The 8363-nt window shown below is 39.9% G+C and overlaps 1 pseudogene; it reads right to left on the reverse strand.

Annotated features, from left to right (window-relative positions):
• Positions 1–7104: 7104 nt before the first annotated feature.
• On the reverse strand, positions 7105–7456 carry LOC107530514 (large ribosomal subunit protein eL31 pseudogene; annotated as a pseudogene).
• Positions 7457–8363: the final 907 nt, after the last annotated feature.

Consider the following 8363-nt stretch of genomic DNA (forward strand, 5'->3'; position numbering starts at 1 on the left):
ATTATTCTGCGTGTAGCCTTACAACTTCCCCAGCACCATTTATTGAAGAGGCTTTCTTTTCTCCATTGCATGTTTTTGGCTCCTTTGTCAAAAATCATTTGCCCATACAATGACTCTCTCATCACTGATGTTTCTATCTCTCTCTCTACCTCTCCTTTCCCTTCTCTGAAATCAATGAAGATGTATATATATTTTTTTAATTATTTGCCCATACACATGTGGGATTATTTCTGGGCTCTCAATTCTGTGCCGTTGGTTTACGTGTCTGTTTTTCTACCCAAACCATGCTGTTTTGGTTATTGTTGCTTGGTAGTATAATTTGAAGTCATGGAGTATGAGACCTCGGGCTTTGTTCTTTGTTCTCAGGATCGCTTTGGCTCTTTGGGGTCTTCTGTGGTTCCATACAGATCTGATGATTTTTTTGTTCTATTTCTTTAAAAAGTGCCATTTGGGCTTTCGATGGGGATATAAAGGAACTATACACTAAAAACTGCAAGGCGTTATTAAAAGAAATTGAAGAAGGCATAAAGAAACAGAAAAATATTTATTCATGTAACCCAAAGCAATACACAGAGCTAATGCCATCCCCACCAGACATCTAGAAAATAAATAACCCATGAGGGAAAACTTAATCACAGGAAAAATTAGAAAACAGTTTGATCCAAAACAAAAATTAAAATATAATATATCATGACCTGTGGAATACAGCCAACACAACAGAGTGAAATTTGTAACTTTAAGTGCTTGTATTTGAAAAAGAAAGGTCTCAAATCAATGATCTAAGTTTTCACCTTAAGAAACTACAAAGGAAAGGGCAAATTAAACACAAAGCCTATATGAAAATTATTTCTCAATTAAGTCAGAAAACGTTATCGTCTTCTTTGTCTCTTTTGGGTTGACAGCTTATCTGAAATTATTCTTTGCTGTTGCTTTTTTTCATAACTATAGATTTTTTGTTATAAATAACAGTCCATTGAGGAAAGTGTCTATGCAAGAGCATTCATAAAATATTTCTGAATTCTGTGGTACAAATCGTGGCAATGAATAAATTATATATTAAGCCCTTACCATCTGCTACTCCTTGCATATATGTTGTTTTATTTAATACCAAGGCTACAGGGGATTCTTAAGGGATTTTGATGGCTTAATTTATGATCACCAGAAGCTTCCACTTAAACATCCAACTCCTGCAGAATAGTTGGATTTGGTTTATTTTCTCTGTAACGTGTATTTGTTTTCACCACACAAGAAACCATCATGAAAAAGCCTGTCATAGCTCTGGGGTTGTATGAGATCAACTGGCTTTAATGAACTGAGAGATCAGGAAGAATCGGCTGGGAAAACAGCAAGCATGTCTATAGCAGGGATGGAATCTATGTCAGTCCATTACTTCCCACAAAACTCAAACTCAGCCACTACATGATACCACGACAAGCGAAAAGAGGGGAGATGAAAGGTGTGAAAAGCAAAGGCAAGAGATGTTTTCAGGAATCAACATTTCTTCCTCTCGGCCCAAGGTATCTCCTTACCTCCTGCTTATTTATGTTCATCTGTGGTGAACTTTCTGGCTGTAGGGCTCCAGTTTGGGTTTTTTTTGGTTCTCTTTGGGGCACTGCCGCCTGGTTTCAGTATTAACCTCCTAGAGAACAGTTAGGGCACTCATCCCAGCATTAATAAATGTCACATTAATACAGAGGAATTATTTGTTTACTGATGAACTGATCAGAAGATGTTACCCCAGTCAGGGCTCTTTCTCGAAATTAAAGCTAGGTTTAAGGATTATTTTTTCAAAGGTCCATGCTGAATTATGGGGCTGTAATTCCATCTTGAAGGCTATTTATGGGTCACGCTTCACTTCTTGTGGTTTATGACTTCAACCCAAGCCCTCGATGGAATCATAACCCAACAGTCACAGAGACTGCTATTTATCATCTGTTTATTTTACAACTGAGTATCTAGTATGTTTTGGTTTTATGCTCATGGAGAACACAAGAAGGGAGGGAGCAGGAGGTGGAGGAAGGAGAGAGGAGATAAAATAGTTGAACCAAAGCTACAGCCAGGTCTACCAGAGTCTAAAAATTTGAGATAAAAACTGAAAGTCAGACAAGAGCCCAGACTGTTATCTCCATGTTAGCAAACACCTGGAAGTATCTTGCATTTGTTACCGTGGAAGCAAAGTGTCCAAATGATTGTTTTGAGTCTTTTCTCAGCTGAGCATGACTGCAACAGAGTTCAGAGGGGTGAGCTGAGGAGCAACCATCATTTTCTTCCCCCCTCCTTTGTCCACTCAGGGCCAATAACAAGCTCTCGGGCAGGAGGCTGCCAACAGCTGGGTCAGAGACCAAGCAGGGTCATTGCACACTCAGGCCTTTGGTTTCACTGCTGGTCCCTGCAGTGTGCTGGGCAGGACGCGCCTTGATCTCTCCATGCCGTCACTGGGCTCTGCAGCACAGTTGGCCCTGGGCCTTTGCAAACATTCTAATTTAATGCATAATTATTATAACAGTGATTCAAGGCATAGAGGCTTCTGGGACTAATTAGTGACCTGAATCTCCATGGTAGCCTGCATTCCATTCTTATCAGTGCCGGGAAGAACTGCGAGCTTAGAAATAATCGGTCTCCCACTTATTACTGTGACACAGCCAAAAGGCAAAGATCATCTTTCCTTCCAGTGTGCAAAAATTCCATCAGTGTGCAATCACCTCCCACAGGGACTGAACTTCCATTGGAAGAGTCTCACTGAATTAGTCCCTCATGCACTTTCAGGTTTCCATATGGGCCTGGAGAAATCTTATTGCAGGTGAGGAAATAATGACAGTCAGCAAGGGATCCCTGACCAGCCACAGAATGGACAGCATTGTTCTGGGGTTAGAGCTGGTTTGAAGGAAAATAAAAGCCCTGGCTCTCTTTCCAAAGACCTTGCAATACAATAATAAAACACAGAGTGGTGAGAATGAACAACCTGTGCACTCTCGTTCCCAATGTGGCCCCCCTCTGTGTCTGTGGATGCATGGTGCCACGTGTTCTAGTCACGCGCAGAGGACCTGTTCAAACTCACAGTGAGTTTACCCTGGGAAGGGAGGTGGCATTGTAGTGGCACTGTTCTGCCCTGTCTTCCCCTCCAACTCCTGTTGCTCTTCAGCTTCATCAAAAAACACTTTATTTCCAGCTTTCTCAAGCCCAGCATGATCTAAACTAGAGTCAGCAAACTATAGATATGGATCGTGAGCCAAATTCAGCCCAACATTCATTTAATTCATGTGTATATGGTTCATGGCTACCTTCATACGACAATGGCAGAGTTGAATAGTTGCGACCAAGATCATATGACCTACAAATCCTAAAATATTTACTATTTGGCCCTTTGCAGAAAAGGTTTGCATACCTCTGGTCTAGACCATCAAACACCCCACAGCCAGTGGGTGGCCTCAGATTCCATCTTAGTTTTTAAAAATTCCTTTTGTAGGAGTGAGCTGTGAACCACTCCATAAGCAACCCCTTTAACAAAATGCCTGATTGCCAGACTCTGCTCATGATCATGCAGCGACTAAGTGCCTGCTTGTTACCTTCCAAAGCAGGCTCCTGCATGCTTCTCACACTTTTATTAATTTAATGACTACTTAGGTAGTATTTACTATACGCCAGACACTACTCTAAGTACTATACTTGATTATATAAGTATACACTCAGTTTGTCCTTACAGTCACCCCATCAGGTAGGTATTACGACCACTTCACAGATGAGGAAACTTAAAGTTAACTTGCCCAGGGTTATGTTAACTAGTAATAACAGAGCCAGGACTTGAACCCAGGCAGCCCTGCTCTTCAGTCTATGCCCTTAACTATGTCAATCAAACTTTTCTACATTGTATGTACAGGGAATGTAATTTGATCAAGTCTAATGGTTTGAAAACTTTTTCATTTTTAATCAAAAGGCACATTTTAAGAGAAAACTGGACATAGAATATACAACAGAGGTAACCGGCCAAGGAATCCCCTGAGTTTCTTCTTTGGGTTACTCAGGGTCCTCAAAAAACCATGTAGTCATCCACCCTTCTGGAGCAACCCAGACTGAGCCTGCTACCTTTCCTACCTGACAGTACTTCAAATGTGCTCAGATAGTGACCACGTCTCCTCTTATATCTCTTATCCAGAAAAAAGAAAGCTAGTTCCTCAAGGGATCATTCCTCAAGGGTCCATAATCATTCCTCAGGGGATGAGCTTTCACATTCTCTCATACATCCTGATTAAAATAGGTGCTCAGAACTGCATACAACATTTTAGGATTGGGACTTTCCATAGAGACTTTAATGGGAAATATTCATTCCTCAGGTCTGGGCACTCTGTGAAAGAGCTTGTGCAAGACAATATTTTCCAAAGATGGTTGCATCAGTAACTCTTCCCATTTGTTCTTCTGGAACTTTGTCACCCTCCCACTAAATGGTAGAGTCTAATTCTCCTTCCCTTGAATCTGGGTGGGCTTGTACCTCACTTGTGAGCAATAAAATGTAGAGGAAGTGACACTGCATGACTCCAGAGGCTAAGTCATAAACAAGGATGCAGCTTTCACCCTGTGAACTAGAACACTGTGCTAAAGCGCTGAGCCACTGTGCAAGTGAGCTGCTGCCCTGAGGCCACCATGCTGTGAGGAGGTACAACTAGCCCATACAGAAAGACCACATAGAGAAGCCTTGAGACTCTCTGCAGAGATACCTGGCCAGCCTCCAGCTGCTCCAGTCACTCCCCATCCTCTGCTCCAGTTTCAACCACCATCTGATTGCAACCATATGAGAGACCCTGAGCCAGAACCACCCAGTCAAGCCCTTCCCTAATTCCTGACCCACAGAAACCACGGCAGGTAATAAAATTAGTATTGTTGTTTTCAGCCACTTGATTTTGTGTTGATTTGTTACACAGCAATAAATAACCACAGCAGGGTCTTAGCATTGATCCTTAGTTTGAGGGGAACAGGTCTGCAGTCAACTCCTCAGAGAACTGCTTATCTCCTTGTTGGGAGAGGTGGCATCCCATCCCACCTACAGACTTCACAAGGGGTCAGAGAAAGACTCTTGAGACCAAAGCTTGAGACAAAATCGATTTGATGGCTTATACTTCAAAAATGTCTTAGTGTTGTTCAAATCCCAATAATACATGTTTATTAAATATACTTGTAGCTATGGTTTAAAGTATGCCCCCCCAAATTTATATGTTGAAGCTCTAACCCCCAATATAAATATATCTGGAGATAGGGTCTTTAGAAGGTAATTAAGAGTAAATAAGATTATAACCCAATAGAACTGTGACCTTAAAAGAAGAGAAAGAAATCAATCTCAATCTCTCTCCCTCTCTCTCTCTCTCTCTCCCTCTTCCTCTCCTTCTCCCTCTCCCCTCCCCCATGTGAGGACTCAGGGAGAAGGAGACCATCTGCAACACAGGAAGAGAGCTCTCACCAGGATTCTACTGTGTTGCCACCCTGATCTCAGACTTCTTGCCCCCAGAATTGTGAAAAATGTTTATTGTTTAAGCGGCCCAGTCTGATATTCTGTTATGGCAGCCCAGGCTGACTGACACACAAATAGAGATATAGATGACAGACGATAGATAAATGATAGGTAGATGATAGATAGATAGATGATAGATAGATAGATAGATAGATAGATAGATAGATAGATAGATAGATAGATGATAGATAGATAGATAATAGATAGATAGATAGATAGATAGATAGATAGATAGATAGATAGATGATAGATAGATAGATAGATAGATAGATAGATAGATAGATAGATAGATAGATAGATAGATAGATAATAGATAGATAGAGATAGATAGATGATAGATAGATAGATAGATAGATAGATAGATAGATAGATAGATAGATAGATAGATAGATAGATAGAGATAGATGATATAGATAGATGATAGATAGATAGATAGATAGATAGATAGATAGATAGATAGATAGATGATAGATAGATGATAGATAGATAGATAGATAGATAGATAGATAGATAGATAGATAGATAGAGATAGATAGATGATAGAGAGATAGATATGGATAGATAGATATAGATATAAATATAGATTTAGATATATAGATACATATATAGATACAGATATAGGTGATGATATAGGTATAGATACAGATATAGATACAGATACAGGTACAGAGATATATAGATATAAATATAGATGATAGAGATAGAGATATATAGATATAACTACAGATACAGATATAGGTATAGGTATATACATACATTCAAATATATAAACAATAAAGATAACTTGCATCTTTAGTGAATTAATTAGCAAGCATGCCCACTTTAGTTTCCAAAAATCCTAAAAAACAAAAGATTATACCAAGATCTGTCATATGCATTAGTCATGCCAGTTAGGCTTTCCCTGTATATTTTTACTAATGTTTTGAGAAAAATAATTGCTTTATGATAAAACCAATCATGTTGTAACTAGCTATATCATAACTAAATTGATTGTAAACTTTTAGGAAGAAGTTTAGATAGGACCTTAAAATTCATTCAGCTAAACCTACCAATCAGAGCCTGTGTTATAACACTTCCCGAAGCTGCTATGGTAATGTCCAGGTTGGAACTTCATGGATTACACAGATTTTCAGCGTTCAATATGTTCCTGTCACTCGTCGTTGCTAAGGATGCAGCGAAAGGGGCACTCCGACATTTTATATAGGCTTGAAAACTGATACCACCTTTTCGGAGAAGATTTTAATATGTTGCTCAAGGGTATTAGGAAGGTGCACGCCTCTCAATTTACGCTTAAGTAACTACCCAACATACAGAGAAAGCTCCCTGTGCTGTGCTATTTATGTTGACAGTATTTGTCATACGGAAAAATTATAAACACCATAAGCATGCAACAGTAGGGTAATGGTTACTTAAGTGCATTATTATTTATGAATTATCCTAGAAAGCATAACCAGGTAGATGTCTAAAAAGAGACTATAATGAAATATACGGATATATGTTCGTTGAATGAACTGAATAACAATCTCCCGGTAGTCTATTATCTCTGAATAGCACGGTTTTGTTAGTTTGTTTTCAGTTTTATAACTTTATTTGACAATCAGCGGTTAGTTCCCATCTACATGAACTGTTAGTAGATCTTTGAAAGTGGTGACAGGCACGGAGGTGACCAGTGTATAGAGCTTGTTGGATTTCTGGGCATCCACATCTGGGTACAGGACGGGACATTCCTTATTCCCTTGGCCCAGACAGCTTTGTTGGGCCTGGTGTCAATGTGTGCATCTGGAGTTCCCATTCCTCCATGGCAAATGTCCCCATCTCTTTGAGTGTCCGAGGGGCACACCTTTTGAAAGCCACTCCATGGAGGCTCTTGTGAATGTTGCCTGTGTGTTCTCTCGTCTCTACCTCATTGATGACGGAAGGGTCCTTCTTCTCGCCACCCTTCTTTGTGGGAGCCATTCTGCAGGTCCAGGTTGAAAAGGGACCTATCAGTGTTTTTACTTGGCAAAAATATAACCCAGATTCAGTTTAGAAAATATGGTCACTGGAAAGTCATGAGGTCACATGGTCACGAAGTCATGAAATCTGGAAGTGTCTAGAAATAACCTATTTCATTGTTACACAACCTTAAAGGTTTAAAAAAAAATCAGTGTTCTTGTAATTTCTGTCCATTCTTTCCAGGTCTGGAAAGTAAGGTGACCAGAACAAAATCTTTATAAACCATGACACATATGTAAGATATTAGAATCTTAACGGTTCTCAAATAATAAAAGGCAGCTTTCACATCCTGATCACTGTCATGGTTAATCTCACAGAGAGACAAAATTATTTTTGAAAATATTTTCTCTTTTGGCACTTTCGGTGAGAGATTTCTCCTTACTCCTCTCCAGACCTGCTTTCTTCATCTGGAACATGGATTTGTGGTTTAGAACTTGAATCACTGTCCAATATTTCTGACTACTTGAGTCTGAAACATCCTTCCTCATAATTGAAGGCAAATGATTTTCTCTCTTTTCTTGCTGAGTGTTTTCCTGGATTTTGGTTTTTTGCTGTTGACTGATGTTTTTCCTTGAGTTGTGACAGGTGAAAGCCAAATGAATATATTGCCAAGTGAAGTGTGGCCAGGATCAGCCAAGAGCGGGAGACGGGGAAGGCTGTTTCTGGGGGGACAACAATGTCATGGGACTATCATCAGAATGATTCACAGATACTTAGTGTGGGAGAAGGGCTTGAAGGGGATCTGAAGGGATGGGATGTGTGGCTGTTTGCTTGTCCTGGGAACCTTGGACTTGGTCAGTGTTTTGATATCTGTGATTCTCTTTGGCATGACTCAGTGATGTGTACACTTTGGGTACTGAAGCTCTCG

This window comes from Miniopterus natalensis, chromosome 20 (genome assembly GCF_054644295.1).
Source record: "Miniopterus natalensis isolate mMinNat1 chromosome 20, mMinNat1.hap1, whole genome shotgun sequence".
NCBI lineage: Eukaryota > Metazoa > Chordata > Mammalia > Chiroptera > Miniopteridae > Miniopterus > Miniopterus natalensis.